This window comes from Ambystoma mexicanum, chromosome 7p, assembly GCF_040938575.1.
Source record: "Ambystoma mexicanum isolate Mex_15411 chromosome 7p, UKY_AmexF1_1, whole genome shotgun sequence".
NCBI classification, from domain to species: domain Eukaryota; kingdom Metazoa; phylum Chordata; class Amphibia; order Caudata; family Ambystomatidae; genus Ambystoma; species Ambystoma mexicanum.
Window position 1 is genome coordinate 775535426 of NC_090939.1, and position 18229 is coordinate 775553654.

The 18229-nt window shown below is 47.2% G+C and overlaps 1 long non-coding RNA gene across 1 annotated transcript in view; it reads left to right on the top strand.

Moving 5' to 3' along the window:
- LOC138526310 (uncharacterized) overlaps positions 1-18229 on the top strand; it is a 93188-nt gene that overhangs the window by 763 nt on the left and 74196 nt on the right. The gene's annotated exons all lie outside the window — the stretch shown is intronic.

Here is an 18229-nt window from a genome sequence, read left to right on the forward strand (position 1 = left end):
ATTATGGGCACGTTTTAGGAACAGTTATCCTTGTTTTCAAATCCATACCTACTTGTTCCAGAGTTGGGCGAACGGTTTACAAGTTCCCGTGTGTAGTGTAATTCGCTTGTGCACTTATTATAAAAAGGCAACATGTTCACAGAAATGTTCGTGCACGTTTTGAAGCATTCCATCCCCTTTTATTTTCAGGACTTTGCACACAGCTGTTACAGAATAGCCAAGCTGTTTGTTATAGCAATGTCACCACATGTTCTTTTACAGAATTATGGAGGTACATTCCCGGAAATACCCAGACTTTTGCTTACTCATGGTTTTAAACATTTCCATTTAACACCCTTTGCTAAAAATCTCGAAGAGTGCCAATGTGCATATTTCATTGTAAATGCTGACCTTTTACGAGAATATGTTCAGGCAATGAACACGCCCTGCATACCTGGGTATATGTTCAGGCAATGAACCTGTGCATGGGTCTGTGCAGACCTGCCCAGCCATGGAATCAGCATCGCCCAGGAGTACAGATATGAACATTGGCAAACAGGGGCCAATCGTGGTATCACCCAGGAATGCAGACCACGGCATTGGATTGGTATGCTGAGAGGACAGGCCGGTGCCAGCTCGGCACAGGCTGATCGTGGATTCGCTCAGGAGCCTTTCCCGACTCTTTACTGGCCTGGCATGCGGGGTGGCTCAGTGTGTGTAAGGCAGACACGTCAACAGTGGCATTGCTCAGGAGCCAAGATTCAGCATTGGCCTGGCATGATGGGCTGCTCTGTGGTTGTGCGCAAGACGGACACAGGGTGATTGTGACATCACCCAGAGGAACAGTCAGAGCTGGCATGCTGTTCAGGATGTTTGTTTTCATGTAGGAGGAAATGGGTACCCAGAGTATGGGATGCTGTATGAGTGTGCTGCTTTCCCCAGGCTACTCTAAATTCTTTAATACACAGTTATGAACCCTCCCAATGTTATGTATTTTGCAACATCTGAAGCCTGAACAGTAGATCCACGCAAACTTGACATGTGGCCAAATTTGCTCCAGACCTGCAGATGAACTGGCCTACTATTAAATCTCAGTTACCACTGTAATGGTGTCCACTACAGAGTGTAATTTGCTTTCTGACTTTGAAAACATTTAGACATGTAATTGTTCATGTTACTATAGCTCGTAAGATAGCTCAGTGGGTTGAGCGCTTGCTACTGCAGTGTGGGTGTGCTCTGCAGGTTACAGGTTCAAATCCCAGCAAGGCCAGCTCAGCCTTACATCCTTCTGAGTTTGATGAATGAATACCAACACAGGTTTGATGATGTAGTATGTATATTTGCTCTATATAAAGCGCTTAAGTGTAAGTGCTATATAATAACACATCATTGTCATTTGGCGTTGGACGTCTGCTTGCATTCATAGTTATTTGGTAATATGGCCTATACACACGGATATTAATGCTACACATGGTAATCCATTCTTGTATGAAATGTGTATCACATTACAGTGATATCGTAACCATATATTTAGTAGTGTACTTAGGAACAATTCTATGTGATGCTCTTCCTGCGATGTCACTTCAGGGTGGGGTTAAATTACATCGCTTCCTGTGATGTCACTCTTGGGAGCGTGGCATTGTGATGTCACTTTCCGCTACCCCTGACATTTTGATGAAATGGCGTCCCTGGTCACACCTTCATATCAAATTGGGGGCAAGGTGGTGTTGACTCCCACAAATACCTGACATTTAACTGTTTCCACAAAGGTCACTTAAATTCTTTGATGCTTTCAAGATAACCGCTCATAATCTTGGGGCATTCCATCTTCAGTTACCTGTATTGTTGAAATGAGTACACCCTATATTTCATGCCTCCTTATTAAAACCCTACTTTGCTGGTAGGGTTCTGGAATGAAGGAAAACTCTGCCATCTCCCATTTTGATATACGGAACTCCTGAATGCAAAGTCCAGGAGATCTGTGACTCCAGGCACCACAGAGGACGACTTCAATTTTTGGTTGATTGGGAGGGATCAGGGGCATTGCTGGGGTGGGCTAAGGGGGCTATAGCCCCTGATCTTTTGGTTGTAGCCCCGGATAGAATCTCAGGCCAAAAGACTAGCTAGCCCCCAGTCCCTACAGTTCTGACATCAGCGTAGCTCTGGGTCTTTTCCAGACCTAGCAACTCACCTGGAAGGGATGCATGCCTAGTAACAGAACTTGGGAACCCGCTTCTACTGCCAGAGCTCACTGACAAGTACGTCGCTATCATAGACTTCTCTACAAAGATGTATCTCCCAGTCTTGCACAGGGCAAACTGTCATGGTTCGGATTGATTGGCCGATGAGCTGCTGATGAGTGTGGTTCCTGCTGTGCCTTCAGCTGCTGCATGTTATTGTTGAGTCCCTGTGAGCATGGCCCCTGGAGCATCACAGATACATTCTTGATGCGGGATAGCTTATAATGCACCCACACATCAAACCAAGGTGGAGACATTGATGGATACCTGTATAATACCTATGTTCCAAGTAAAATAACAGCAATCTACTTCTGGGTCATGGAAGACACAGTGCAACATTGCATCTTCATAAAAGGTTAAGGGCATACAAGCTTGACTACTGCCCAACTGAACTCTCCGTTTTTAGATTTTTCTGGCTTCTGCTTTAAAGTTTCCTATCCAGCACCAACTGTTTTCAACCCGGTCTCTCACTTAGCCCTGTCATGAGCCACCTTCAGTCTGCTAATCTGCCTCCTTTGTCTCTTGTTTTGTTTAGCTGCCTGCTCCAGCTCGTACCTCCTATTCCTGGTTACGGCCAAGTGCATATGCAGTTTTCCACCTACACTATTCTGCCAGGAGAGTGTGGCCTGTAACAACATTTCAGAGAGTGGGTGCATTTCCACAGACTACTTAACAACTCAATTACTATTCCAAAAGGAGTTATTTTTGTTTTTTTACTCTTCTTTTTTTTTTTTTTTACTCCTGCATAGTTCCTCTTCACTGACTACATGTACTTTGCAACGTATCATATGCTGGCAAAGTGGCTGTTGAATTTGAAAGTCAAGAAACCCAACATTCGGGTTAGATCTGCCTTTGTGTGTGTGTGTGTGTGTGTGTGTGCAGTGCACAGCACCCACTATGCTAGGAGAGCCCCTCCATGGCATGAAGCTGAGATTTCTTTCCACTGATGGGGACAGGGTAAGTGTAGCATGGTATTTGGTAGTACATATATTTCCTCCTGTTGGTTAATGCCTTCTGTGAGTGCAGGGAAAGCAGGGCTGGGTGATATCATGTGCCAGTGGTGCAAAAGTAGTAGGCAGTGCGCAACTTCAGGAAGGGGTGGATGTTCTAATAAAACTATTTGGTTCTTAGCGTTTTATTGAGAGCTAACCTACATTTGAGAAGCAATGGAACAGAGGCGTTGCTGGGGGGGCTGAGGGGGCTATAGCTCCTGGTCTTTTGGTTGTAGCCCCGGATAGAATCTCAGGAGCAACAACCAAAAGGCCAGCTAGCCCCGAGTCCCCACAGCTCTGACATTAGCTTAGCCCCGCGTCTTTTCCAGACCTTGCAACACCCCTGAAATGGAGTGCTTTACAGTCACAGGGGGAAGAATTTGGTGAGGGAAGCACAGAAACAAGAAAGTGGGGAGCTAACAGGAGGGGGAAGGTGTGGAATTTGTCATCAAGGGATCGTCGAGCAACCAGGAGAGGAACTATGGGGATCAGATTACCCAGTCTCAGGTATAGTGGGGAGTGGAGGGTGTGTGGTCCTAGGTGTTAGGGAGGAGCCATTCCTCAAAGAGGAGGACTTGAGTTGCTTCCTGAACTGTAAAAGTGAGTGGTCGAGTCTGATGTTTACGGGGAGGAGGATCCTGAGTCTTGGGGTGTAGACACAGAAGGCCTTATAAGCGATATTCAATCAACACTACAGCCAAGTCAATGCCTAGTCTGGGATGCTGAGGAAAACCCTTATTAATGTATTTTTATGTCTAGTTCCGTACTCTGGATGACCACCCTTGTATAACACCCCCCTCTTAGAATCCCCCTGGCCCCACTGAGCCAAGAAGTAGGTTTGTTTTGCAAATGAAAAGGTTTATTTGAGAATTTAAACAATATATATATATCACACTTTATAATAAATTAATATCTGATAGTACACTTAGACATATGATGTTGATCAACAATGGGTAATCTGGCACTAGCACACTTCTTTACAATCAATGAGGAGTTAGTAAAGGATGGATAAAGTAGCAAAAATACTTTTATTATTTCAAGGGAAAAGCAATGAGGAATAAAATGCAGTACAGAAATACTTGATATGATTTTAGCAAAAGATAAGATAATCACTTTTTCTCTGGCAATTCACTCCCCTCCCCTATGCAATGTAAGAAATGGAAGGAGATGGAAAGAGGAGCACACAGTTCGCAGGAATGCAATCAAATACAATACGGAATTCAGTTCCCCCCCCAGCAAGCTTAGAGGAAACAGGTAGGAGTTTGAAACACAGGCCCAACATGCTTTTTAAATGTGATGGCAATGGATGGGAAAATGTGCCAATGATTTTAATTCCCTCTAGAGATTCCGGGTCAGTGGGAGATGCGTGTTGGTATTAGTTCAGGCTCACTTTAGAAATGCTCTATGAGTTATTACCAAGTTGCAAACGGATTTTAACAAAGGAAAGAATGGAGCTGCTATTTTGACAAGTGGAGAAATTGAGCCAAAATCTCAAATCGCGGTAAATTCGCGAGTGCGTGAATCGTGATTGCGGCAAAAGTATAAGGAGTAGCAAGTCGGTTCTAGGCTTGTTGGAAAGCTTAGATTCTAAGCTTTCAGAGGAAAATCTCGTTCCTAGCCCAAACGGTTCCAGAGATACGGACGATTAAATAAAGGTAGTTTTTCGGATTTAAAGTAAAACTCAAAATGACAGGTGACAGCTTGCAGCTTCAGAATTCACAGGTGACAGTTGTGCAGCTTTACAAATGACAGATGACACGATTTCTAGGAGGCTGTTCTACTTAGGTTAAAATAGTTTGGATTAGATTATTTTAACTAAGAGACTGGTTCTGCACAGTTCTGCTAGGTACTCACAATATAAATTTGAACTAGGCCTCGTCACGGATCTGGTCAACACGTCCGGCTGCGGTTCTGTCTGCTCGGCGGGTCAATCAGGCACTGGTTCTGCTCACAGCAATCTGGGTCAGCTCTGCTCTGCTGGTCTAGCCTCTCTGGATTCAGCGGCCTCTGGTTCTGGATACTGCTCTGCTTTCCGGTCCGGATCAAGTGGATTCTGGATGTAACACTGCTTTCTGGGTACTGGCAAGAGTTCTTGGCAAAAGAATTCAGACAGCTCGCCCGGCTGTGGAATAGTTTGCAAATGATTTTGAGGCCTGCTGACAAATACTTTTGCTTGCAGTGGGCCTTCTTGGTTCAAAGTTCTGTAGTCTCTGTTTAGCTTGGAAGTCTAAGTGTTGGATCTCAGGATGTGAAGTCGTAGGTCAGCATGCTCCGCAGCAAATGGAATTGAATGTCTCTACCTGTCCCAGCAGTCTCTTTTTATGTGTTTTGAAAACGGGTGTGTGCCTGGGCCTAGCTAAGCCTGCCCCTCTCTACTTGTCATTGGCCCAATTCTCCCCTCTCCCATGATTGGGGGAAGGAAATGGATTGTCATCATGATGAGGTCTGTTTATGGGTCAGAGGATCCTCCCCTGGTCAGTTTGCCCACAAATCTATATTTGATTCAAATACATCTTTCCCAGATATACAATTTGTTGCAATTACATGTGCACATTATATATTCCTTATGGTCCATGCTTGTCCGCCTCTGATCTTCCTGGGGGCTTTCATTCAAAAATGACAACTATTTGCGCTTTTTAACTGGTTTTGCAATATCGGACATTTACCCAAAATTACACACATGTGCGCAAGGAGTATGGACATTAATTGATGAAGTGTCAGATTCTTAACATGCAGACATTTGGAGTGAGACCCTATTTTCCGCTAGCAGCCCCCCAGAATACACCACAGGGTCCTAACGCCTCTCAAAATGTTCACAGAAAAATCACAAAAATAATATTACTTATATAATTCTGACAGGTCCGCACTATGAGTTATCTATCTTTTTAAAATTATGCCCTGGTCAAAAAGGGGTGTGGCTTCCCACATCACAGGGTGGAATAACTGGTTTATCCACTTCCCCCAAGCCAGCTTGTTCACACAGGCACAGCTGCCACCCAGTTTCTCCCAAGAGGAAGCTATTTTACGACGCCCCCAATATAACATTTGCCTGAGTCAAGGAAGTTGCATTGTTCTGTTCTTTCCAGTTCCCAGGTACTCCACCCCTAATCTAATCAGAGAGGTGACAACTCCTTTTGGCAAGGGGCAGCAGGATGCAGCTAGGCCTGGGAAGAGTGGCTGAACAGGTTTCTCCTGTCGGGGGTAGTTGTCAGGCAGAATCCAGTTTCATTAAGCCAGGTTTCAGCTAAATGTCACTTTTTGATATGATATGACATTTGTAACGTGCCTATACACAAGTGTTTCAAGGCGTGACGAGGCAGGGAGGGGGGAACAAGGGGAAGACAGACAACGATCCTACTAGGCCATTCAGACCGCGCAAGTGCAGGGGTAGGGGGAAGGGAAAAGTGCAAGGGGAAGGGGAGGGGGGAAGTGCAGTACAAGTAAGTAGAATAAGTAAATAAATAGGGCCAGCTGGTGGCAAGTGTAACGCTCACCTGATTCCCACGGAGGCGCAGGTCTGGCTTCGAGTGCTGGTGCTTCTTCAATGGTGAAGCGCAGGACCCTGAAGATGGACAGGAAGGGCCCCTCTACTCTGGGTTCTCTGGCTTGCAGGAATATTCCCCTGTGCGTGAAAAGGGAGTATTACCTACTGAATGAGTTATGCTCAAGCCTCCCACTCTCCTCCAGCCCTCCACGATACCCTTCCACGATTCCTAGTGAAGTCTCACCTTAGGGTCAAGAAGGATGAGCTCTCCATCCTGCTTCTGATGCAGGGGCGCGTTGAAACCCAGTTACTTCACTGGATTGAGGTTTGATGGGAGTTCAGGTAAGCTTGACTATTCAGGTAAGGCGCTGTAAAAGTTCTGCTGCAAGTTCTAAAGTCCAAGCTTAAAAATAATGTTCATTGTCTTTTTGCAGAATGCCGGAGATATGGCGCCGACCCGAAGTGAAAAGTGCAGTTCCAGTAAATGACAGGTAAGTTCCGGATGAGCGCTTGGGTAATGTCTTTGCATTCGCTCATTCAATGTCTTTGTCTTTTTTCCCCATAGGGGCCGGGGTCTGGAAAATGCCTGGAAGCGCCAAGACCCGAAATGAAATGGGAATGACCCAACAGGTAAGTCTTAGAAGGAAACTGAGCTTTTACTATTCCTTTCCTTCTCTCACCTTGTTCTTGTCTTTTTCTCTCTAGGCTCTGGGAAGTGGCTGTGGATCCGGATGATTGGTGCTGAAGATGGAGGAGTCCAGGATAGGTGAGTGAAATGCAGCGCTGCAGCGATCGTAGCGAAATGCTTTTAAAATGATGTCTTCCTTTTCAGGATCGTTGGTGCTGATTTAGCAGGTAAGGTCTTTTGTCTCCCTTTGCAGGTGACCCAGGATACTGACAGGCATGGCTGAGGTCCAGATGCAGGAGCTGACACGGTGAGCGTCCAGCTGCGAGGACCAGAACAACGCGAAGCGTGAGTTGCTGATCGGGTGTGGTTTAAATAGCTTTGGAAGAAGTTCCCAGTGTGTATCCTTCCACCGATCAGGTATGTATCCTTCCCCGACCACACCCGGGTGGAAAGTAGTCCCACAGGTAAAGTAGTTCCATTCAGGCCTCAAGAGGGCCTGGATGTAGCAGCATGGTCTGCATCAGGTAAGTGCACATTAAAACACTTGAACACATGTCTAGCTTTATGAGCCTGGCGCCTAAGGAGCCAGGACAGGGGTCCAACATGAGCCTGGCGCCTAAGGCGCCAGGACTGTGTCCAAAGGGCCCCAGTTTAGGCCCGCTGGCACTCCCCTGGGGGAAATGATGCCTGCCTCTGGGGTTGCTGGGTCGGACCTGGCTCCTTGGAGGTAGGCATCATGACAGTACCCCCCCTCAAGGCCCCTCCCAAGGTTCTTTCCTCCGGGGGTTTTGGCTTGTTCGGAAATCTCCGGTGAAACCTTTGTACTAATCGAGGTGCGTGGACATGGTTACTAGGCTCCCACGATCTCTCCAGAGGTCCATATCCCTTCCAGTCAACAAGATAGAAGAGTTTTGACTTTACCACCTTGGAGTCTAAAATGTCTTTAACTTCGAATTCTAATTCCCCTTCAATTTGAACTGGATCTGGAGGCTTGGACAATCGGGTTCCTGGTTGTACTGGCTTCAAAAGTGACGCATGAAAAACTGGATGAATACGCATGTTGGACGGTAGATCCAGTTTAAAGGCCACTGGGTTGATTATAGCCTTGATGGGGTAAGGTCCTATGAATCTGGGATTGAAGGTTCGCGGGCCCTTGAGGGGTAAATGTTTAGTTGCTAGCCATACCTGGTCTCCTACTTGGTAAGGAGGAGTTTTACTTCGGTGCAAATCAGCGTTTTCTTTATACTTTTTCTTGGCTTGCTGTAAATGACTTGCAGCTTCTTTGAAGGCTCGGGTTATTGTGGAATGCAGATGATTTACTGCGGGCATTTCCAGGGTCAGAGGTGGATCTAGGTCAGAGGTCCGAGGATGGTGACCATACAAAGTATAAAAAGGGGTTTGTCCGGTTCCAGAATGCACTGAGTTGTTGTATGCATATTCTGCGATCCAAAGAATGTCTTTCCAATTCAACTCAGATTGGTGTAACATGCACCGAAGATATTGCTCGAGAGTCTGATTGGTTCTCTCCTTTTGTCCGTCGGTCTGGGGGTGGTGGCTGGTGGATAACCGCACATATATATATGCTCTAATCGGCAACACTTCTTCCAAAAATGGGAGATAAATTGACTTCCACGATCCGAGACTAATACGGAAGGGAAACCATGTATGCGAACTGTATTCTCCATGAATTCCTTGGCCAAGGTGGAAGCTGAAGGCAAACCTTTTAAAGGGATAAAGTGGGCTATTTTGGAGAATAGGTCCACAAGTACAAGGATTGTGTTGTAACCAGCACAAGGAGGCAGGTCGGTGATAAAGTCCATTGACAGGTTGTGCCATGGTGCCGGTGGAATATCCAAGGGTTGAAGTAGGCCGGCTGGCCTTTTCTTTTGAGCTTTGTTTTGGGCGCAAATTCCGCAAGACAGAACAAAAGACTTTATGTCTTTTCTCCAAGAAGGCCACCAGAAGTGGCGATTGATTTTTTCCTCCGTTTTAGCGATACCAGGGTGTCCTTCCATTAAAGATTCATGATGATGGGCAATAGCAAGTTCTTGCAATTCTTTACTTGGCAGAAACAACTGCTCCTGGAAGTAGGGTAAGTCATCCTTAACGGTGTACTGAGGACCCTTTTGACTCCATTCCAGTAAGGTTGAAGAGTCTAGAAGTTGTTTCACTTGCGTTTGGATGTCCTCAATAGTTTGCAATAAAGTTAAGCCTAAGATTCTTTGCTCAGTTATGATGGGCACAGGTTCAAAGCTCGAATTAGGTTCTTCCATGCCAATCCGGGATAAGGCGTCCGCTTTTCCATTCTTGCAGCCAGGGCGATAGGTAATTACAAAATCAAATTCCGCGAAGAATAGTGCCCATCGGAGTTGTCGTGAAGATTGAGCTTTGGCCGTCTTTAAATACTGTAAGTTTCTGTGGTCAGTAATTACGGTGATGGTGTGTCTTGCCCCGAGAAGGTAGTGACGCCAAGCCTTGAAAGCAGATTTGATGGCCAGTAACTCTTTATCGGTAATTGCGTAGTTGATTTCAGGAGGAGAAACTTTTCTGGACCAAAAGGCCACTGGGTGTAGTTGGTTAGTTTTTGGGTCTCTTTGCGACAGAACAGCTCCCATGGCCGAACTGGATGCGTCGGTTTCCACAATGTACGGGAGATCTGGGTGCGGGTGCTTCAATACAGGTGCAGAGGTGAATTTGGTTTTCAGGTCCTGAAAGGCTTGTTCGGCCTCACGAGTCCATTCGAAGCGTTTGTTTTTCTTTAGGAGAGCTGTGATGGGTTGGACTGTTCGGGAAAATTCCGGGATGAATCTTCGATAGAAATTGGCAAAGCCGAGCATGTTCTGAACTCCCTTCGCCGAACTAGGAGATGGCCATTTGAGGATGGCGTCCACCTTTCGCGAGTCCATTCGGACTCCTTGAGGTGTCAGGATGAATCCGAGAAACTCAACTTCAGTGGTATGAAAAACGCATTTTTCGAGTTTTGCAAATAGTCTGTGCTGGCGCAATTTCTCAAGAACTGCCCTAACATGTTTTCTATGATCCGATTCTGAAGAAGAGTACACCAGGATGTCGTCAATGTAAACAATGACACAGACATCGATAAGTTCCCGAAGAACATCATTCATAAAGTACTGAAAGGCGGCAGGTGCATTGCACAAACCGAAGGGCATCACCTGATATTCGAAGAGCCCAAACTTCGTGCGGAATGCAGTCTTCCATTCGTCACCTTCTTTTATACGCACCAGGTGATAAGATCCTCGGAGATCTAAATTGGTGTACACACAAGCGTCTTTCACCTGGTCGATAAGCTCAGGGATCAAGGGCAGAGGATAACGATTCTTAACCGTTATTAGATTTAGGGCGCGATAGTCTATACACGTTCTAAGGTCGCCCTCTTTTTTCGGCACAAAGAACAGAGCTGAAGAGACAGGAGACTTGGACGGGCGAATAAAACCATTGGCTAGGTACTGATCTAAATACTGACGCAAATGCAGGTTCTCAGGTTCCGTAAGAGCATAAATCCTACTACAAGGTAGTTGAGCATTGGGTACCAGATCGATTTGGCAATCATAAGACCGATGGGGAGGTAACGTGTTAGCCTGTTCTTTCTGAAAAACGTCTTGGAATTCTTGGTATTCCGACGGTAACTGTACAGGGGTGGAAGTTGCTGAGGCTAGACCCATAGCTGGATTTCTTGGATAACAAGTTGGTTCACAATCAGGAAAATGTATCTTCTTTGCTCGCCAGTCAATTCTGGGATTATGTGTTTCTAACCAAGGAATTCCAAGAATTACTTGAAATTGTGGGGCCTTGATCACATCAAACACGATTTCTTCCCGATGACCGTCCTGACCCACCAGTGTCACTTCAACAGTGGAATGCGTTACAGGCCCTGAGGCTATTTCGGTTCCATCTACTGTAGTAATGACATCTTGGGTTACTTTCGGGCGGAGAGGAAGCTTAATCCTGGAAGCCAATTCACGGTCTATGTAATTTCCAATAGCTCCACTGTCGATGTATGCTTTTATAGCATGCAACTGCTGAGGCTGTTTTGGGTCCACGAGCACCATTGGCATGACAAAATGCGAGGTCAAAGAGTTCGTTTTCAAGCTCGGCAAGCGGACCCCTACGCTTGTCGGGCTAGGTCGTTTCCCGAATCAGGTGTCAATAGTTCGTTATCAGTAGCTCCAACCACCTTCTTAGGTGGTTTAACTGGACAATTTCGAAGAAAGTGACCGGAAGTCCCGCAATACAGACAAAGTTGCATTTGCCGCCTTCTCTCTCGTTCTTTCTGCGTTAATGGTCCTTTAACACCACCGATTTGCATAGGTTCGGATACGTCGGTAATCTTGGAGTTAGCGTGGGTTTTGATCGGTATTAGGGTTTCGTGCTTGAACTGATCTGCTTTTCTGTTTTGAAGTCTGTGATCAAGTTGAACCACCAAGTCAATGTAGTCTGCGCAGACCTGGGGTGGGTTTACTATCTGAGCTAGAACATCCTTAAGCTCTCCGCGCAGGCCTCGATGAAACAATGTGATCCTTTTGTTTTCTGGCCATCCAGTTTCCACAACTAGTCTGTTAAAGGTGGCAATGTAGGGCAGAAGATCCTGATTACTTTGTCGTAAGGATAGCAGTTCGTTATCAAGGGCCTGTCCTTGAGAGTGTCGAGCGAACAATCTTTCCATGCTGGCCTGGAAGCCCTGAAAATTCTGGAGAATGGGATCATCCTGATTTACCAATGGAATAGACCAATCGGCAGCACTGCCACTGAGGTAAGATAGTCTAAAGGCTACCTTGGTCTGGTCGTTAGGGAAGGCTCCGGGTCTGCATAGAAAGTGTAAACGACATTGGTTCATAAAGACAGCATATTTCTTGGGATCCCCCGCAAAACGTTCAGGCGGGGCCAAAGGCATGTGTCCAGGTAGATTGATTTGTACCGGGTTATTCAAACCCATTGATGTGGAAATGTCTCCGGAATTAGGTAAAGGAGTGTGCCCTGCCTGGGCCTGTAATAACCTTTTGGCTAGGTCATCTGTTCTTTCCTTGGATAGGATCATTTCTCTTTTGAGAGCGTTAGTTTCCTGGCGGGCTGAGTGCACCTCTTCCCGCAATTCCCCCAAAAGCTGGGCCAGCTGGTCAGTCTCGGAAGTCTCCATAGCGCCCGGGTGGGAAATTGTGGGTAGGCTTCGCGTTCTGTAACGCTCACCTGATTCCCACGGAGGCGCAGGTCTGGCTTCGAGTGCTGGTGCTTCTTCAATGGTGAAGCGCAGGACCCTGAAGATGGACAGGAAGGGCCCCTCTACTCTGGCTTCTCTGGCTTACAGGAATATTCCCCTGTGCGTGAAAAGGGAGTATTACCTACTGAATGAGTTATGCTCAAGCCTCCCACTCTCCTCCAGCCCTCCATGATACCCTTCCACGATTCCCCGTGAAGTCTCACCTTAGGGTCAAGAAGGATGAGCTCTCCATCCTGCTTCTGATGCAGGGGCGCGTTGAAACCCAGTTACTTCACTGGATTGAGGATTGATGGGAGTTCAGGTAAGCTTGACTATTCAGGTAAGGCGCTGTAAAAGTTCTGCTGCAAGTTCTAAAGTCCAAGCTTAAAAATAATGTTCATTGTCTTGTTGCAGAATGCCGGAGATATGGCGCCGGCCCGAAGTGAAACGTGCAGTTCCAGTAAATGACAGGTAAGTTCCGGATGAGCGCTCGGGTAATGTCTTTGCATTCGCTCATTCAATGTCTTTGTCTTTTTTCCCCATAGGGGCCGGGGTCCGGAAAATGCCTGGAAGCGCCAAGACCCGAAATGAAATGGGAATGACCCAACAGGTAAGTCTTAGAAGGAAACTGAGCTTTTCCTATTCCTTTCCTTCTCTCACCTTGTTCTTGTCTTTTTCTCTCTAGGCTCTGGGAAGTGGCTGTGGATCCGGATGATCGCTGCTGAAGATGGAGGAGTCCAGGATAGGTGAGTGAAATGCAGCGCTGCAGCGATCGTAGCGAAATGCTTTTAAAATGATGTCTTCCTTTTCAGGATCGTTGGTGTGATGTCTCCGTGGTGCTGATTTAGCAGGTAAGGTCTTTTGTCTCCCTTTGCAGGTGACCCAGGATACTGACAGGCGTGGCTGAGGTCCAGATGCAGGAGCTGACACGGTGAGCGTCCAGCTGCGAAGAGCAGAACAATGCGAAGCGATCGGGTGTGGTTTAAATAGCTTTGGAAGAAGTTCCCAGTGTGAATCCTTCCACCGATCAGGTATGTATCCTTCCCCGACCACACCCGGGTGGAAAGTAGTCCCACAGGTAAAGTAGTTCCATTCAGGCCTCAAGAAGGCCTGGATGTAGCAGCATGGTCTGCATCAGGTAAGTGCACATTAAAACACTTGAACACATGTCTAGCTTTATGAGCCGACAGGGGTCCAACATGAGCCTGGCGCCTAAGGCGCTAGGACTGCGTCCAAAGGGCCCCAGCTTGGGCCCGCTGGCACTCCCCTGGGGGAAATGATGCCTGCCTCTGGGGTTGCTGGGTCGGACCTGGCTCCTTGGAGGTAGGCATCATGACAGCAAGTGCAAGGTAAGTGCAGACAAGTGCTGGGAAATGGGGGGCTGTAGGGATACAGAGACAGTCCCTCAGTGCAGGGGTTGCCAGGGAGGCAGTGCAAGAGGAGAGTGGCTGGGACCAGGACCGAGGTCGGTGAGAGTGGCTCAGTTGCAGATTCGGTGCAGATTCAGTCGAGACTTTAGCAGGGGAGAGGGAGAGAGAAAGCAGAAGCAAAGAGGAAGGTTTTGAGGTGCTTCCGGAACCGGAGATGGTTCTCCTCAAGTTTCAGGGAGGCAGGAAGGCTGTTCCAGAGGGAGGCCCCTGCCACAGCGAGAGATCGACCCCCGACTCGTTGCTTTGAGAAGCGGCTGACCCTGAGGGAGTTGGAGATGGATGAGTGAAGGGCTCGGGAAGGAAGATATTTAGGAAGAGCGAGTTGAAGGTATTTAGGCCCCAGGCCCCAGAAGGCCTTGTGGACAATGCAGAGGGTTTTGAACTTAATCCTCGCAGCCACTGGGAGCCAGTGTAGAGATTTCAGTCCTGGAGAGATACGGTCCCTGGGCTTGAGGCCAAGGGCAAGTCTCGCAGTTCTGTTCTGGATGAGTTGCAGGGGGCGGAGAGTGGAGGCAGGCAGATTAAGGCTGTTACAGTAGTCCAGCTTCGAGAGAACCAGGGCTCGGGAGACAGTGAGCTTCTGGGGGAAGGAGAGGAAGGGAAGAATACCTCTGAGGAGGTGCAGCTGGTAGTGTGACTTCTTAGAGACATCAGATATATGAGGAGAGAAGGAGAGTTTGGAGTCGAAGATGACCCTGAGGTTTTTTGCCTTGCAGGTAGGAGCAGGAGGAGGGCCAAGCGAGGATGGCCAGAGAGCTACAGGGAAGGAGGGAGTGGGTGTACTGATGAGTAGAATCTCAGTCTTACTAGCATTAAGGCAGAGGTCATTGGCGGCACACCATTCCTGGATGGCAGACAGACAGTCAGAGATGAGGGGAGGAAAGGAGGAGGCCGAGGGTAGCCTGAAAATGAGCTGGGTGTCGTCTGCATAGCACTGAAAGTAGGGGCAGAGAGCGGCGATGCCGTGGGCAAGGAGTGCCAGATACTGGTTGAACAGCCAGGGAGAGAGATTAGATCCCTGGGGAACACCACAGGTGGAGAAAAAGATGTCAGAGAGGAAGGACCCAAGTTGGACCTGGGAGGGTCGATTGGAAAGGAAAGAGGTCAGCCACGCCAGAGCCTGACCAGTGATACCCAGGTCATCACGGAGACGGTTGAGCAGGATGGCATGGTTGACAGTGTCAAAGGCAGAAGAGAGATTGTGCAGAATGAGAACACACGGAGTGTTGGAGTCGAGGTTCAAGAGCAGGTCCTCACGGATGTTCAGGAGAGCAGTTTCCGTGCTTCTGGCCGCTCTGAAGCCAGATTGATGGTCGTGGAGACTACCAACAGTTTCAGCATGGAGGTTAAGCTGGGAGATGGCCCAGTTTTCTACATTCAAATCAAACTGACAATTTGTACCTATACATTAAATAATTACTTCCTTCAAGTCATTTCAGAGTATAGTTTTACATTGTATCCACCTCTTAGCAAGTCTTTCCTTGGTCTGGTTTTGTTTCATTTGTTCAGTTTTACACAAAAGTCTGGTGGTTTTAAAACGCTGGCTTTCTGATAGTGGCGAGTACTGGTAATGCAACCATTTTTGGGATTAAGAAAATGAATTCCCCACAGTTCTGGGTTGCTTTTGGCAATCAGCATTGCCATTCCCAATGGTTTCCGGCTACTGTGTGTGTAGCCCAATGGTGGTTAGGCAGTGCCCTCCTGTGCTCACAACATAGGCAAAAATGGGTGGCAGCCTATTCTTCATGTTTTCCCTGTGCACTCTCTGGTGAGTTCTGGCCATCATGATGTTTTCCATGCCAGTGCTTCACAGTTTTATTGTAGGGCTTGGATGCATGGGTAAAAACACCCCACAGCCTTTCTCTGATTTCTTTCCTTCCTGGACCAGCAGTGTTGAAGTCTGCTCATCTCCTTCCTTCTGGTGGTTCGTAGGCCTCCAGAGAGTTCAAATTTCTTAGCGAGGTAGATCATCATGTATTCCTGCCTCTGAAAATAGTGGGGCTGTCCAGGCAGTAAATAGTGAGGTGTGGCTTGTCTGTGATGCCTATATGGGAGAGCATGAGCCTGTACACCATAGTAAGAGCCCTTTACCCCCCTTCATCACGCCCTGCAACCTGGTTTGACAATGCTGCGTAGGAGGGGTACAGCGCAGGCTTTCTGGCAGATTGCTATTGTGCAGCAGATGAGCACGCTTTTACCTGTGGATGTATATATTCATTTTATAATGAGCAAACCTAGCTAATAAGCAACAGAGAGCTGTACAAAAGAGCAAGACCATAGAAGGAAAACAGAGTTGAGACCTGAAGCGGAGGAGGGAATACCAATTAAGTGGACTCCTCTAACTTGGCTAGGTTCACATATCCACGAATGTGCAGAGGACTTTGTGGAAAGTTTATTTGTATGTTCTAATTCTGGCTGAGTCCTTTATTGCATGTAGGACTCAGTCAATACAATGAGTAGTGTAAGGGTTCAGAAGGAGGAGACTGATTCCCAGGTGGCATAGTGATTGTTACAGACTTTTATTCAAAACGAAAATAAAGATAAAATCTAACTTTACATACTTCTGTGAGGGGTTTCCCTGCCTCAACTAAAATACTAAAAGGGTCCACCATCCTGTGTCAAAATAGAATTCTGTCCCGTACACAAAACTAAACTAGATGGTTGCATCAATGTTCTTGGTCCAGGAGAATGACTACCTTCTTCTGGACTGGGTGGCACAGTTTTGGTTGCAAGTTCTTAACCAGGGGGAATGACTTTGCCTTGCCAGAAGGAATTGCACCCTTCCACTGGTCTCAGGCCTCCAAACTCGGTTCTCTCAATTGTTAAGAGAATGACTCCCTTCTCTTGACTGTGGCTTTTCCCGAACCTTTAGGAGAGATTCCCTTCCCCAGTCTTCTTGGCTTTCCCTGTGGATGTACCACTATTACCAGGAGAATGACTCCCTTCTCCTGCTATCGTGGCTTCACAGTCACTTTACCCTCAGCAATACTCGTGGAGGGGGTAGGGGGATAACTCCCATCCCCTGTTGGTCCTTGTTTCGCTGTTCGATTTCTTTCTCAACAGTTCATGTACAAGTATGATCCTTGACCCAGATCTCCTCAGTATAACCCACTGTGTCTTCTGGCTTGCTAAGTACAGCAACAAGGAAGATGACTTGTATCTTTCTCTTTGTTTGGATGTGGGTCTGAGACCCGTATTTCTCTGTACTTGTAATTTGGCAGACTTGATTCACTCTCCTGCCAAGTATTGATGACTAGCCTCTGTGTAACTGTTAGGGTCCTAGACCTTACTTATATGTTTGGTAGGGTTTCCCCTACCCCTGCTATGTTTTGCATGCTACTTTAGCACCTCTCTAGACCTGCAGTGAAGCTGGAGCTGCGTGTTTACTACCGGGCCGTGAGGGAGCCGCTCCCCCCCCTAGTGCCTGTCCGTGTGCCCCCTCTGGCTTTTTCTAATGGCTTGTTACTTTGCTTCAGGACTCAGTACCTTGCCAAAGGTTCCTGCTTCCTGGAGCTGGACTCTGCCTCTGCTTCACCAGGCTCTCTTCTGCTGCGTCTTCGGTTGTCCGGCATCTGCTGTTCTCATGCTGCTCATCTTCCCTTCTTCTGAGCAGTTGATGTGGCTCTGCTCCTGCAAAGCCCTCTAGAAAGTCATGTGGCTTCCTGCCTGCGTCATCCGGTCTGTGTTCGCTCACAGACAGGATTCAAATCTCCTGTGCTGGAGATTCCTTGCACCTGATGCCTCCTTCGGCTGCATTCGACAACGGGTCTTGTCCCTTTTTGTCCTTTATATAATGTTGCAAGCATACTCTTGGTGAACGGGTTCAGTCTTTCTTCTTTTTCCAAGGTGTGATCTTCATCGTTCTGTGGAGCCAACTCGTCTCAGTCCTAGATCCACTTGGATCTAGTATGTTCTTTTTCGTCCCAGTACTTCCCAGATAGACAAGGTCTTCGGTCTTAAAATAGTACAAATACATATTTCTACACGGTGCTGAGCTCTCAGATGAGATCCTCTCACTGTGTAACATCCCCAGGGGCACTTTTGGGTAGTGGCCAAACCACCCTGGACTCATGGGAAGGTGCTCCCCCCTTGGTGAGAAGTGACGACATCTAGGGATTTGTTGCGGTAGCATTTAGCTGATTATTTGTGACTATGTAGTTTCAATGCATCGAAGATGGCTTGTAAATGCTTCCTTTGTCTTGGTTGTGTAAGCGTGCAAAAGAAGAAAGTCCTATTTAAATAGGATAATCTGACGTTGTTT